This window comes from Podarcis vaucheri (assembly GCF_965113315.1).
Source record: "Podarcis vaucheri genome assembly, chromosome: 2".
Taxonomy (NCBI): Eukaryota; Metazoa; Chordata; class Lepidosauria; order Squamata; family Lacertidae; genus Podarcis; species Podarcis vaucheri.
In genome coordinates this window covers 114,429,185-114,445,380 of record NC_138760.1, presented here as the reverse complement: position 1 = coordinate 114,445,380, position 16,196 = coordinate 114,429,185, and the positions used below count along the sequence as shown (strand labels likewise).

General features: G+C 48.7%; 2 long non-coding RNA genes across 2 annotated transcripts in view; both read left to right on the top strand.

Annotated features, from left to right (window-relative positions):
• Nucleotides 1–15,476, top strand: part of LOC309525421 — a 36,373-nt gene extending 20,897 nt beyond the window's left edge. Inside the window, exon 4 of the long non-coding RNA XR_014216258.1 lies at nt 15,095–15,476. This is a non-coding gene — a long non-coding RNA (uncharacterized lncRNA). The remainder of the gene's footprint in view (nt 1–15,094) is intronic.
• On the top strand, nt 11,545–14,282 carry LOC309525548. Its single transcript, XR_014216406.1, has 3 exons — nt 11,545–11,685; nt 13,666–13,773; nt 14,083–14,282. It is a non-coding gene; the product is annotated as an uncharacterized lncRNA (long non-coding RNA).
• Nucleotides 15,477–16,196: the final 720 nt, after the last annotated feature.

Genomic DNA, 16,196 nt, shown 5'->3' with positions numbered 1-16,196 from the left:
AAAGCTGTCTGGGGACAAACGCCGGCTCCCTCGGCCTGAAAGTTGAGTTGAGCGCTGCACCCCATAGCTGCCTTTGACTGCACTTAACCGTCCAAGGGTCCTTTACCTTTTACCTTTGCACCGTTCAAGCTTACCAGCATGAGAGAAGAAGCCAAGAAGCCAAGAAGGTTCCTCCTAGCCTTAAATAATAGTAAAGGTAAAGGTAAAGCATCCCTGACAGTTAAGTCCAGTCGCAGACGAATCTGGGGTTGCGGCACACATCTTGCTTTACAGGCCGAGGGGGCCAGGGTTTGTCCATTGTTTTTCTGGGTCATGTGGCCAGCACGACTAAGCCGCTTCTGGTGCAACAGTACACCAAAACCAGAGCAGCACATGGAAATGCCGTTTACCTTCCTGTCGGAGTGGTACCTACACTCCCCACATCATTGTTGTTCCTCAGACACCCCAGCATGTTGCCAGAGGCTTCTGGTACCCACCAACCCCATCAGGATCAGGTGCCCTGAAAGTACTTCCGGGTTAGCGCCATCGGCGAATGGCGGAGTTCCCCGAGTCGGGGGCACCTATGTGTCGCTTTCATAGACCTAAAGGCCGCCTTCGACAGTATCCCAAGAAACTGTCTATGGAAGAAATTAGAGAGATGGGGCATAGATAGAAGGCTGTCTTGGCTTATAACTCAATTACACCACGGGTCGTCAGCTAGAGTGAGACTCACACCGGCGGGAAACCTATCCAACGAGGTCCCAATAAATAGAGGTGTGCGCCAAGGCTGCATTTTGGCCCCACTCCTCTTCAACTTGTTTATTAGCGATATGAGGCTCTTTCTGAATGAGTCTCAAGCCAACATCCATGCCCCCCGCCAAGCTGATTTTCGCTGCCCTCTGCCTCTATATGCCGACAATGCAGCGCTCCTTTCCTACTCTAGAGTCGGTTTATGCAGAGCTCTAAAGATTTTTGCGGCTTACTGCAAACTTAACCATCTGACTATTAATCATGGGAAATCTAAAGTCCTGGTCTTTACCAGGTCTCGGAAAACTTACAGCTGGAAGTTAGATGGAGTCCAACTAGAACAGGTTTTCAAATTTAAATACCTAGGAGTCTTTTTTCACTACAACCTAAGCTGGAAGCCACAGATTCAGCATCTACTAAACAAAGGGAAAACAATACTCTATACTCTGCACCAATTTTTTTGCGGCCGACGGAGCCTCCCACATCCCTTCTGCTTTGAAGGTATACCACGCAAAAGTGGTTTCCACCCTCTGTTATGCTGCCCCGCTCTGGGCCCCAGGGTCCAATTTAACATCGCTTGGGACATTGCAGAATCAGTTTCTCCGTCGCCTCCTGAAACTCCCCATGTGTGTGAGCAACGCAGCCATACGTCTGGAGTTAAGGCAGTGTTTCCCAACCAGAAGCAGTTTAGTCATGCAGGCCACATGACCCGGAAGAAGCCAAGAAGGTTCCTCCTAGCCTTAAATGTGGAGTTTGGAACTGACAGGGTTAAAACTCCATGGTGTCCTGTATCTGGGAGGAGCTTGACACAGGGAAGTGCGTCACAGTCTGTGTGTGCCCAGGTCAGCTTCAAGCTTCTGAACAGAGCTGCACAGGGGAAGCGCTGACTGGACGGCAGGATTAATTTTCCCAAGAGGTTATGGAAGTTCCGTGTTTCCTGACACGTGTGAGGAGGGAGACGGCTGCCAGCTCTGAGCTGCTTTGAGCTCCTGCCAGGAAGGGCAGTGGGAGACGCTGGTGGAATGCTGGAGATCGGAGCCAAAAGCCAAGAGAGATGACGGCTGCTTCGGAGGTCCAGCTAGCTGGCAACCGCGTTAGTACGCTTGAAGCCCCGGGGGGAGGAAGATTACTGCTGCTCAGGCACAGCAAGGCCACGAGAGCTACCCCGGTGAAAGGCTGCATGGGGCCAATTGGGAAGCCTGGAGTAAGCGCATGCACTACTGGCTGGCAGAAAGGAAGCTTTGGGACTGCACCCAGGCTGATCCAGTCCAGGCCCAGTCCAGTGAGAAGTCTGCAGAAGTTTTTGAAGCAGACGTGGCTGCTGCTCTGGAGAGAGAGCAAAGAGTGCTAGCCATGCTTGGCTGTTGCCAATGCTCCAAGGGCGTAAGCCCTGGGTCGCGTGGCAGGCACTGAAGATGGCAGTGGGAGCCAGACCAGAGGGGGCTGAGACTTGCCCAGAGAAAGCCCTAAGTCCAGAGGGGGCTGGAGCTGTTTTGGGAAGCTGTTTCCATGCTTCGACACGTCTGTGTGATGGTGCTGGAGAGAAGCTGAGAGCTGGGAAGAGGAAGGCAGTGGCAAGCTGTTCCTCAGGCAGTTGGGCACCCAGCAGTGGGGGTGCATGCCGATCCAAGAGCTCTGTGAAAGCCAAAGTCTCCAAGAGTTGTTTATGCTTTGTGGCATCGTCCAACAGCGCTGGGAAGCATCCGCTAGAAGCCCAGGCTGCCAAGGACACTGGTCGGCGTGGAATGTCAACAAAGCAGGTTCCCAGAGCCAGTTCTCACCAGAGACGTGGGAAAGCAGCAGGCCAGGAGAAAAACAAAGACAAGGCGTCTTATCATCTCACAGCTGCCATGGTGTCTCTGGGAAAAGGCGAAAGCCCTAGTCGGGGGGGGAGGCTATGGCCATGGCAACCAGGAAGGACACTAGCAGAGACCCCAGTGGGGGTGCGATCAACGCCATGGCATCTTTGGAAAACAGCCAGAGAGACATTTTATCTCTGATAATCAATTCAGAAGCGTCGCATTGCCTTGTTAACTCCAGAAATCTTCTGAGGAACTGCAAGACAATTAAAACTGGACGGTATGTTACGTTAGCTGATGGGTCTCAAAGACCTCTGACTGAATCTGGGTCTTTGTTTTGCTCTTTTCTAGGTTGTGCAGTGCAAGCTTTTGTGGTCCCAGAACTTGCCCACTCTCTTTTAAGTGTGCCAGCTCTTATGACTGTTGGAATTGATGTTTTGTTTTCTAACAATTTGTGTTCCTTCTACAGGGATGGGAAGAAGATCTACAGTGTTGAGAGGAAAGACAGGCTCTTTCTGGTGGAGATGCCCATTGAAAATGGGACTGGTGGGAAAATGGGGCTTGTGGAAAATGGGGCTAGTGGAGAGTCCATTGAAGACGCCCAAGGGCAATGTGCAAATGTCCCACCACATCATGATTGTATTCACTTATGGCACAGGAAATTAGGGCATGTATCGTGGTCGTATGTACGAAAAGCAGCAGAGAACACAATTGGGTGTAGGTTCAAGGCATGTGACAAATACCTAGATTGTCAAGCCTGTAAGCAATCAAAGGTCACAACATGCACATACCCCAGGTCAGAGAGGAGGACCAGTAAACCTTTTGAACTTGTGCATGCAGATTTGTCAGGACCCATGCCAACACCTTCTTTAGCTGGGTCTAAATGGGTTCTGATTCTGATTGATGATTTTTCAAAACACACCTGGCTGTCCACGCTTAAATGCAAGTCAGAGGCAGCTGCACTGATCAGGGATTGGATCACAGCGGTAGAGTTGCGTTTCTCTACCAGGGTGGTTTCCTTTCAATCTGATCGCGGGGGGGGGGGAGTTCACAGGTTCTGCGCTGCAATCGTTTTTCAGGCAGAAAGGTATCAGTCATTGATTGATGGCCCCCTACTCTCCGCAACAGAACGGGGTGGCGGAGAGAAAGTTTCGGACCCTACAGGAATCAGCGAATGCTATGTTGGCAGACTCGGGTTTGCCACAGCGCTTTTGGGCTGAAAGTTATAAGACAGCATGTTTCTTGCAAAACAGGGTGTTCAATTCAAGTGTGGGAGACACTCCATACTTTCTGCTTCATGGGAAGAAACCGAAAGTGGACTTTCTGCACGTTTTTGGTTCTGAGGCTTGGGTTCTCATTCCAAAGGCCATGCGCAGAAAGGGTGAGTCAAGGTCTAGGAAGATGATCTTTGTAGGCTATGAGCCGAGTTCAAAGGCGTGTCGTTTTGCATACCCTACTGGCAACTAGTCTAAGCTGCTTATTAGCGGCAGTGCTGAGTTTTGCGAGCAGAATGGGTGGAAACGTCTTCACGGGAACCCGGATGTTCTGTTAGACTCAGGTGGTGAGGAGGAGGAGGACGAGGCTGAACCTGTTGCTTAGGTGCACGGTCCACAGCCACAGAGTCCAGAGCAGGGATCTCCAAGGCAGAGGCTCCCAACCTCTCCAAAGGGGAGTCCCAAGACCCCTCCACAGGTCTCTGTCAAGTCTGAGCCGAGGAGTGAACCATCCTCACCAGCAGAACCAGCTGTACGCCCGAAACGGCGCAGCAGGTCAGAGGGGGAGGTTTTGACACAGGAGATGGTAGGGTTGATCCAGGTGAATCAGGCGCAGTTCCAGAATTCACGCTGAGGAGGTCAGCAAGATCAACCAAAGGGAAGCCTCCTGACAGGTATGAAGCCACTAGTGTCTGGGTTGTTGTGGCTAGATGTGAGCCTGAATCCTTTGAGGATGTTCAGAAGTTGCCTCAGGAAGAAGCTAGCAAATGGCATGAGGCGATGCAGAAGGAGATGAACTCAATGAAGTCTCTTGGAGTGTTCTCACTCACTCAGCTGCCGGCTAACCAGCGAGCTGTTAGTTGCAGGTGGGTTTACCGCTTAAAACCCACAGAAGCTGGAGAACCACAGTACAAAGCGAGATTAGTGGCACGTGGATTCACACAGAAAAAGGGGTCCACTTCACAGAGGTATATTCGCCAACCTCAAGAGCAGAAACTTTGAGGACGTTTTTGGCGATAGCAGCACAGAGAGGATGGAAGGTGAATCATTTTGATGTAGATGTCGCCTACCTGAACTCAGATCTCCAGGAGGAGTTGTACATGCTTCCTCCTCCAGGGTTTGAAGTCAGTGAGCAAGGCATCGTGTGGCGGTTGCACAAATCCATCTATGGATTACGCCCATCTGCCAGGAATTGGAATATGTGTCTACATGAAGCCATAGAAGAGCTAGGTTTCAGGAGAAGTCTTGCAGACAGTTACCTGTACCTGAAGGGGTCAGGAGAGACACAGGAAGCGATTCTTGTGTTCGTTGATGATATCTTAATGATGGCACAGACTAGTGAAGAGGTGAAGAAGTTTGCTGGGGAGCTTGGAAAGCGGTTCAAGATCAAGCAGCTTGGGGATGTCAAATCCTACCTAGGCATCCAGATAGCGAGGACTGAGGATGGTAGCTTTTTGCTTTGCCAGAAAGGTAAGATTGAACAGTTGCTTGAGAAGTTCAGAATGTCTGATTGTGCAGGTGCTAGGTCACCCATGGAGGCTGGATACGTGAAAGAATGTCAGCAAGCAGAACGCGTTGTCTTCGAAAGTACTGAAGTGTTTCAGTCAGCCCTAGGGAGTTTGTTGTACTTGTCCCAGTGGAGCAGACCTGATATAGCGTTTGCTGTCAATCTGCTCAGCAGGGAAGCATCAAACCCTAGTGTGCAAGCCTGGAATGGCATCAAGAGAATTCTGAGGTATTTGCAGCGCAAGGAGAAGTGAAGCTGACTTGCTTTGTGGACTCGGACTGGGCTAACTCTGAAGATCGCAAATCAGTGTCAGGCTTAGTGGTGAAGTTTGGGGACTCAGTAGTTGGGTGGAGGTCCCGGAAGCAAAGTCTCATAGCTCTTTCATCTACTGAAGCTGAGTTCAGCGCGCTATCAGAGGTTCGCAGAGAGCTGGAGTTCTATGTGTGTTTGGTCGAGGAAATCTGTGGAGAGAATTGTCTGCCCGTTGTGGTGCATGAAGACAATCAACCATGCCTCAAATTGGCTGAGACGGGGCAGTTCAAGGCGAGGACCAAACATTTGGACATACGTTTCCAGAATGTATGTCAGAGCGTTTGTGAGGGGCTAGTTGCTCTGAAATACTGTCCCTCAACAAAGAACCTCGCTGATGGTTTCACAAAACCATTGACCTTCCAGAAGCATGAGGAGTTCTGTGAGGGCCTGTGTATGGGGAAAGCATTGTTGGCTATTGTCCCCAGATACAGGACAAGAGGGGGTGTGGAGTTTGGAACTGACAGGGTTAAACTCTGTGGTGTCTTGTATCTGGGAGGAGCTTGACGCAGGGAAGTGCGTCACAGTCTGTGTGTGTTCAGAGAAGTGCTTTCACTTCTGACTGAGACTGAGAGAGACAAGCAGCTTAGCACAGAAGCTGCGAGAGTGCTTTTGGAAAGCACAGCGATGCCGGAATGTTCTGATGGATTTATTGCTCTGTAAATAAACGCTTCTAGAGATAAGAACCGAACTGCCTTTGGACTTGATTTATCCCTCATCTCACACGGATGCAGGACCACTGCGACTCTGCTCCCTGCCCAGATCAGCTTCAAGCTTCCGAACAGAGCTGCACAGGGGAAGCGCTGACTGGACGGCAGGATTAATTTTCCCAGCTCCTGCCAACCTAGCAATTCGAAAGCACGCCAGTGCAAGTAGATAAATAGTTTCCGCTGTAGCGGAAAGGTAAACAGCGTTTCGATGCGCTCCACAGTTTCTTGTTGCACCAGAAGCAGTTTAGTCATGCAGGCCACATGACCCGGAAAGCTGTCTGGGGACAAACGCCGGCTCCCTCGGCCTGAAAGCCGAGATGAGTGCTGCACCCCATAGCTGCCTTTGACTGCACTTAACCGTCCAAGGGTCCTTTACCTTTTACCTTTGCACCGTTCAAGCTTACCAGCATGAGAGAAGAAGCCAAGAAGCCAAGAAGGTTCCTCCTAGCCTTAAATAATAGTAAAGGTAAAGGTAAAGCATCCCTGGATCCCATCAGGATCAGGTGCCCTGAGATGCTAATAAGGTTCCTATTGGCTTTATATAATGGCTATGTTGAACCTGGTTCCTCAAGCCAAGCAACTTGTTGTTTTTTTCAGAAGCTGACCAGTTGCTACTAGTTGTTACCAGATTTATCTATCTAGAGCACGGGTGTCAAACACAAGGCCCGCGGGCCAAATCCGGCCCGCCAGACCTCGTCATGTGGCCCGTGTAGCCGCCGTTGTCGCTGCTGTTCTCGCCCGTCCAGTGCACCATCGCCTGGTTGTGCGCCGCGTCACCTTTCAGCACGAAGGAGGTGGTGAGCAGAGAGGCCGCCTCCCGCGGGCTGCTGTGTCTCTGGTGGCCGCTCCTGTCTGGCGGGCGCGCCGCCCAGGAGGCGCCCAACGCGAGCAGCAGCAGCAAGCGGAGCAGAGCTGCCCGGCCAGACGCTCCTCCGCGGGCCCTGCTGGCGCCCTGCTTGCCCATCGCTGTGCCTGCGCCACCGCTGGGCAGGGATGCGAGTATGGCAGGCGAGGCGGCAGAGGACGGGAGGGAGCGAGCCTAGATGGAGGCGGGAGCACGGCGCGGACGCACGGCGTGGGAAACAACGTGCCAGCAGGGCTTCCACGCCCAGGCGAGGCACAGTGCTGCCCTCTGCTGGCGGGCCCCACCGAGCCCGGCCGGCCACCTTCCCCGACGGCTGCCCGGCGCCTGGGCAAGCGAACGTCCCCCTCAGCCTCGGCTTGCCACGGAGGGCAAGGCACGCTCTGCCTCCCCGCTGTCCCCCGACCTTGTGGGGCTGGCGATGGGGAGAAGTGCACCAGTCCCGGGAGGGCAGGCAGCTCTGCGCCGCCATCCCGAGCGGGGCAGGACTTAGCGCCCCGCTCGGGATGGCGGTGTAGACCCGCCTGCAGTCCCGCGATGGCAGGCAGCTCTGTGCCGCCATCCCGAGTGGGGCGGGACTTAGCGCACCGCTCGGGATGGCGGCGTAGACCCGCCTGCAGTCCTGCGACGGCAGGCAGCTCTGTGCCGCCATCCCGAGCGGGGCGGGACTTAGCGCCCCGCTCGGGATGGCGGCGTAGACCCGCCTGCAGTCCCGCGACGGCAGGCAGCTCTGTGCCGCCATCCCGAGTGGGGCGGGACTTAGCGCACCGCTCGGGATGGCGGCGTAGACCCGCCTGCAGTCCCGCGACGGCAGGCAGCTCTGTGCCGCCATCCCGAGCAGGGCGGGACTTAGCGCACCGCTCGGGATGGTGGCATAGACCCGCCTGCAGTCCCGCGACGGCAGGCAGCTCTGTGCCGCCATCCCGAGCGGGGCGGGACTTAGCGCACCGCTCGGGATGGCGGCGCAGAGCTGCGCTGGTCCCAGGACCGCAGGCAGCTCTGCACGGCCACCGGGAGCGGGGCGGAGCTTCTCCCCCGGCTCCCGGTGGCCGGGCAGAGCTGCGATGGTCCCAGGACCGCAGGCAGCTCTGCACGGCCACCGGGAGCGGGGCGGAGCTTCTCCCCCGGCTCCCGGTGGCTGGGCAGAGCTGCGCTGGTCCCGGGACTGCAGGCAGCTCTGCGCAACCCTCGGAGCCGGTCTCCCGAGGGTTGCGCAGAGCTTGCTGAAGCCTGGAGAGCGAGAGGGGTCGGTGCGCACCGACCCCCCTCGCTCTCCAGGCTTCAGCGAAAGCTTGCATTCGCCCCATAAGACGCAGGCACATTTCCCCTTCATTTTTGGAGGGGAAAAAGTGTGTTTTATGGGGCGAAAAATATGGTAAATGTAAAAGCCCATCAACTTCGGGGGTCTCAGCCTGCTCAAATATTTTAGGCCGATACAACCGGCCCTTTGAGGGTGACCAAACTGCTGGTGCGGCCCCCGATGAATTTGAGTTTGACCCCCCTGATCTAGAGCAAGATTGGGTTTTCTAACTAGGGGCAGGTGGGTTGGGCATCCTGGGTATAGCAGTGAAAAGTCAGAGAACAGATTTCAGCTTCTGCCCATAGTTCTCTCAACTGCAACACTTGACCTACTCCCCTGCAAGTGAAGAGTTGCCATTCATTCCAATCAGAGGAAAGGCAGTCACTGAACTTGGGAACAGTGGTAGCAAAACTTGCCCTTCAGCTGATGGTGGTAAATTGATACTTTACCACACAAACCAACTGAAAACTTGTTAAACTGGCATCTATAACCAATGCTGTGGAGCCACAAAAATCCATCAGGAGGCAAATGTATGACATGGGCTCACCTGCTTTTGTTTCCGGGTCCTATGTCTTTGAACGTGGTCTAAGATGGATGCAATATTAAAGGACCATGGGAAGTGAAGGACACGAGGCAGGAGTTGGTAATGCAGGTGAGCTGTGCACAAGCAAGCTGCCAGCTAGCTCTGCCGAAGCTCTTTTTATTAGCACAATATGCAAAACCAGTTAGATAGATTTTGGACTGTGACCTTTACACGTCTTCCAATCCTGAGATCGAGGGGTGGTACAAAGTTATTTTGGCACCTGTTTCCACTGCGTCATTTCCCCCTTGAACCATGTATGACGAAGGAGACAAAGGTCACAGACAGGGCACAGCAGACCACTAAGAGAGCAAAGGTTAGGTAGAGGGCATGATGTTCAGACAGCTGTGGCTTTGTCTGCGGGTGGAAGTGTGCTCTACACCCGGCAGGTGGAAGTGTGCTTCCCACCCGGTGATCATTCCTTCACCATGTATCACTCACGGAAGGTGGACAGAGAAACATACTTGTGCACAGCTTTCATACTGCTGTGAGCAGCAACAGAATAAAAAAGTGAGCTCCTTCTAACAGAACTTTCTAGCAATATGGATGATCAAGCCAGAATGCAGGCTATATGAGAATTGGCTGCTCAGAACATCTTCGTGTCACAATTGAAACCCAGAGCTGAACAGGGAGCCTAATGAAAGGAGCAAGCAATTCTTCCACAAAAGATAAGATCTGGGACGTTCTGTGCAGCATTCAGCTGATCCCTCAGCCCATCTGGATTTGTCCTAACAACCAGCACTTTGTGCCTGAAATGGCCCAAGGCAACCACTGCCTTCATCCTTGCTATTCTTCACTGTCAACCCAGGATATTGCCAGAGGCTCCTTGGACCCTTAAAGGCCACCAGGATGAGGTGAGAAGCCAGCCTTATATAATGGATATCTTGAACCCGGCTCCTCAAATTGGGCATCGTGTTCCTGCCTGCCCTGAAAACCTGCGGTTTCTCTTTTTTAAAAAAAATGATATTTACTAAAGTTTCAAAGAAAAAATTACATAGATAAAAAGAAAGGAAGAAGAGAAAGAAATAAAAAAGAAAAAATACAAAATACAGAAAAAGATAAAAAACACTTAAAAAACACATCAATCTTTCCATACCTTACATTTCATTTCCTTGTTTCCCTGACCTCCTCACACCTCCCTTTTTTGTATTCCAGTTCTATTAGTTAATTCAGCAATTCCTTTCCCTCTTTGTTTTTGTCTTAATCCTTTAACTTAATATATTATAACTTTGGATTCTCACCTGTTAACAATCCATTTTAACATACACCTTTATAACATTGCTGCTAAAACCACTTAAATTCATTCTGACATCATTCTAACATTCATTAATTTAGCAGTATTTCTGTAAATAGTCTTTAAATTTCTTCCAATCTTCTTCCACCGACTCTACTCCCTGGTCTCGGATTCTGCCAGTCATTTCCGCCAGTTCCATATAGTCCATCACCTTCATCTGCCATTCTTCCAGAGTGAGTAAATCTTGTGTCTTCCAATACTTTGCAATAAGTATTCTTGTTGCTGTGGTAGTACACATAAAGAAAGTTCTGTCCTTCTTTGGCACCAATTGGCCGACCATGCCCAGGAGGAAGGCCTCTGGTTTCTTCAAGAAGGTATATTTATATACCTTTTTCATTTCATTATAGATTTATCTCCCAGAAAGCCTTAATCCTTGGGCATGTCCACCAAAGGTGAAAGAATGTACCTTCAGTTTCTTTACATTTCCAACATTTATAATCGGGCAAGTGATAGATTTTTGCAAGCTTGACTGGTGTCATGTACCACCTGTATATCCTTTTCATAATATTCTCTCTTAAAGCATTACATGCCGTAAACTTCATACCTGTGGTCCATAACTGTTCCCAGTCAGCCATCATTATGTTATGTCCAACATCTTGTGCCCATTTAATCATAGCAGATTTCACCGTTTCATCCTGAGTATTCCATTTTAACAGCAAGTTATACATCTTTGACAAAATCTTAGTTTTGGGTTCTAACAGTTCTGTTTCTAATTTTGATTTTTCCACCTGGAAGCCAATTTTCTTGTCCAAATTGTATGCCTCCATTATCTGATAGTAATGAAGCCAATCTTGCACTTTGTTTTTTAGTTTCTCAAAACTCTGCAGTTTCAATCTATCTCCCTCTTGTTCCAGAATTTCCCAATATTTCGGCCATTTGGCCTCCATATTGAGCTTCTTCTGAGCTTTCGCTTCCATCGGTGACAGCCACCTTGGGATTTTATTTTCCAGTAGGTCCTTATATCTTATCCAAACATTAAACAATGCTTTCTTGACAATATGATTTTTAAATGCTTTATGTGCTTTGACCTTATCATACCACAATTATGCATGCCATCCAAATACTTTATTAAAACCTTCTAAATCCAAAATGTCTGTGTTTTCAAGAAGCAGCCATTCTTTCAGCCAGCAAAAAGCTGCTGATTCATAATAAAGTTTAAGGTCTGGCAGGGCAAATCCACCTCTTTCCTTTGCATCCGTTAGTATTTTAAATTTTATTCTAGGCTTCTTGCCCTGCGGTTCCTCAGCTGCTAGCCTTCGAAAGCTGTCTCTCCATACAAAAGGCATTCCAATGGAGCTGAGCTTGTTTCTTGGTAATCGAAGGCCACGTCTGCTTCAGGTCTGGCTACTTACATTTTGTGTTCTGCTTTGCCTCAGGACTGGAGGTAAGTATTGCTCCCATTCCCCATCCCAAAATAGGTAAAACTAGAATAAGACACTGTTTTACATAGGTTAAATCTATGAGCAACTGGAGGGGATGTACTTTGGGGCAAGAGAGGAATACAGTGGTACCTCGAGTTAAGTATTTAATTCGTTCTCAGCCAGAAGCACCAGTTTATCTAATGGGGCCTCCCGCTGCCGAGTGCCGCCGGAACACGATTTCTGTTCTCATCCTGAAGCAAAGTTCGTAACCCAAGGTACTATTTCTGGGTTAGTGGAGTCTGTAACATGAAGTGCATGTAACCTGAGGTAATAATAATAAAAAATAAATAATAAATTTTATTTATATCCCGCCCTCCCCAGCCGAAGCTGGGCTCAGGGCGGCTAACAACAATCAAAATAGTCCAACATTCTAAAACATTCATTATAAAATTAATTAAATCAAATTAAAATCAAATTAATGGCAACCATCAAGCAAAATTTTGTGCAGATTGCCAGAGGAGGGGGTCAGGCTGCGCCCTGACAAAAGGCCTGGTGGAACTGCTCTGTCTTGCAGGCCCTGCGGAAGGATGTCAGGTCCTGTAGGGCCCTAGTCTCTTGTGACAGAGCGTTCCACCAGATTGGAGCCGTGGCCGAGAAAGCCCTGGCTCTAGTTGAGGCCAACCTAACCTCTCTGTGGCCTGGGATCTTTAGGGTGTTTTTATTTGCAGACCGTAAATTTCTCTGTGGGACATACCAGGAGAGGTGGTCCCGTAGATACGAGGGTCCTAGGCCGTATAGGGCTTTAAAGGTTAAAACCAGCACCTTAAACCTGATCCTGTACTCCACCGGGAGCCAGTGCAGCTGGTATAGTACCGGATGGATATGATATCGCAGCGAAGACCCCGTAAAGAGTCTTGCCGCGGCATTCTGCACCCGCTGGAGTTTCTGGGTCAGTCTCAAGGGCAGCCCCACGTAGAGCGAGTTACAATAATCCAGTCTGGAGGTGACCGTCGCGTGGATCACAGTGGCTAGGTCAGGGCGAGAGAGATAAGGAGCCAACTGCTTAGCTTGGCGGAGATGAAAAAATGCCGCCTTTGTTATAGCTGTAATCTGCGCCTCCATAGAGAGGGAGGTATCGAAGATTACACCCAAACTCTTAACGGACGATGCTGGCACTAATTGCACCCCCGCAAGAGATGGGAGTTGCCCCCTCAATTCCATATCGCTCCGTCCCAGCCAGAGGACCTCTGTCTTCAAAGGATTTAACTTCAACCGGCTCCCACGTAACCATTCAGCCACAGCTTCCAGGTACCACTGTACATGCCTCCTAAAGTGGGGACGTGATAGTTCAGTGTTGGAGCACATGACTTCCATTGAGAAAGCCCCTAGTTAATCCCCTACCTAACATCTCCAGGTGAACATTTCAGTGAGAAGAAAGTGGAGCATCCTGATAACGGGGCAAAATAGACAAGGCAGCTCTCTGTGTTTGTAGAAGTGAATCAAATTACCCATCTCTTGTATGTGTATAGCTGGGTAGATTCAGGGCTCATGCACACTTCTGCTCATCCTGTGCTTTTGAGGAAAGAGCCAGGCGGTTTTCCATTTGCCTCACCACTTTCCCCAGGAATGTGTTTGTGGCTGAATCCAAGCACATCTAACCGCAGAAAACCCTACTGACGATTGTTTCAATTCAGCAGATCCAGTTCTTAAGGTGAAATCCTGTACCTTGGAGTCCATTTCAGGGGAGAGTTCAATTTCCCTTTTACCTGTGAAAGGAAGCTGCTTTTCTCCTGCCTCCTGATGAAAACATGAACACTGCAAGTTTGTGCTATCTTTGGAAAAGAGGGTCTAGTTGTCTAGGTGGAAGGTGTTGCTAGTCTCAGGGCACAGGAGCTTGCCACAAACAATTTCCATCTCTTAATCTATACACAGAGATGCAAGTTTAGTTGAACATTGAATACTGATTGGTCCCTTCACAAACGAAATGCTGTCTGTTACAACAGACGCTGTGAAATGCAGACTGTGCTCTTCAAAGGGGCCTGGCAAGCCATGCGAACCGAAGGAGAAGACATGTATGGGGCCATTCTGCCTGAAGATAGAAATATTTTCAGGTAAGTCTTTTCTGTCAACCATCTTCCTTTTTCTATGCTGGGACTAGAATAACCTGAAATATAAGTTTAAAACTAAAAATAAAAAAATGGACATGTATCTTTCATAAATGTTCATTTTATTTTAATGTTGACATTTTAGTTGTTTTAGCAAAATAAATACAAAATTCTATTTAAGTGCATATTTTTAAATGAAGTTTAAAATGTGGGGAAAGATTTTCTCTTTCTTGATATGAACTATGGACTAATTCAGTAAAATTCTCTTCATTCACTAGTTAATATCAACCTAAGTACTTATCTATCTCTCTCCAGGACAAAATGGCAAATTGACTAATTACGTCAAAGAATGTGGTGAAGACAGTTTGAAAACAGAGGTGACATCGGGAGATAAGAAGAAAGTATCATGCTGTAATAGCGACTTATGTCTTGACTGATCTTACTATTCTATTCTAAAGTTGTTTTCGCCTATCCATGTAAAAGGGTGGGTAACTAATCTTTCCCCTTTGATAGACATAATATTGTTGTTTAGTCGTTTAGTCGTGTCCGACTCTTCGTGACCCCATGGACCAGAGCACGCCAGGCACTTCTGTCCTCCATAATATTAGACATAATATTAGAACGTTTCATATCATTTCCTTTCGATGGACAACAGGTCTTCCTCCTGCCATTGCAATTCAAATGACAGACAAAAGCCCCATGCAGACATTCTGATGACATGGCCAATAATCACATTCAGGGGATGTTCCACACCAAACAGCCTCATCGTCCTCCACAAAATGGTGGCTGACTGTGTGACCTGGGGAGTCTTCTGTATTTGCGGAGGGCTGCCATATATCTTAGACCGATGATTTTCCAGCACCCTGAGTGCATTGGGAAGCCTCCATGAGCACGGGAAACGCCCAATTTGGCTATCCATACTTGTTAATCAAACACTCATTCAGTTCACAACTTCATTTCTCCTTCCTGCTCCCGAGAGGAGGACCACTCATTTGTGCTCACTCATTTTTGCACTACTTCATTGTCTGATATTTTGAAAAGTAAAAATAAAAAAATTCCTTCCAGTAGCACCTTAAAGACCAACTAAGTTAGTTCTTGGTATGAGCTTTCGTGTGCATGCACACTTCTTCAGTGTATCATGCTCATACCAATAATTTTTTTATTTTGACTGTGGCAGACCAACACGGCTACCTATCTGTATTTGAAAAGTAAGTTCCTCTTGCAAAAGTGCACTATTGACTTAGGTATTGGGGTGGAATGGGTCGTTTCTTGGAGAGTTGATGGACATGTACCAAGCAGTGATTTGCACTGTCTATAGGATTTGTAGGTCTCTTTATCACTCCCCATCCCTGCCTGAACTTGGCAAATCACAGAAGATGTTATCAAATACAATAACCTGTGCTAGGGATGGTGACAATTCCTCTCTTCCTGGAGCTCATGGAACCCTGTTCTTCCCAACCTCTCCTCGGTTGGAGAGTTTGAATGCTCTCTGTTCTCTTTCCTGAACATTGCCATATGACTGGAACATAGCAAAGTTTTAAGTAGTTTGGACTGGTGGGAGTTCTAGGTGGCCAACCACGATAGCGTTCAATAATAATAGTTAAAATCACTGCTAGTTTTGCATGCAGTAATGAGGCGAAAATAATAGCTTGTATTATTTGTTGTACCTTACGCATCAATTATTTCTTTCAATAAAATTTAAAAATGAAGTTGCGGTCTGTATTCTATTTTAGCTCCTGTGTAATTACTGTATCTTGATCACAAAAGAAATCACTGTACCTCATATTTTCCCTTCCTCAAAATTGAGGAAATCTTAATTATACGGGTCATATCCCATGCTTTGCAACAGACTTCTGTGTTCAGCTGCATTTCCTTTCCCTCTCTGGGCCCCTCCAGCTTCCAGAAGACACAGGCAAGAATACGACAGGGCAGAACAAACAAAGCAGATCCTCCATTCTGCATAACACTCTTGCATCGTATATGGCAGGGTTCATATAGAATCCCATACACAAATCACATGAGCCCAGTCAGCATCTGGAAGTATTAATGTAACCGTACCATATTACTCTGTTTCTCCAAGACTTGGCACTCAGATTCCAAAATAAAAGGGCCTCAGTCAACTGACTAACCAGCCAACCTTCCACCTCTCCCCAATTAAAAGCATCAGCTCCTATTGGATGCAGTTTGGCTCCAAGAAATATGAAGGTGGCCAGAATATCTGTTCATGGGATTGCCAGGAATGAGAGTCTGTCTTGCAAGCCTGCTGTCTCTCTATGTCCCACATCTTTGAGTAAAGTTGAAGATACATGCAATATCAAAGGACCACTTATTTATCACTCATGGAGAACAGAAACACATGGCTGTGCACATCATTCATTGCACTGCACTATGAGCCGCAGTGAGATACAAAAGAAAGCTGCTAACACAAT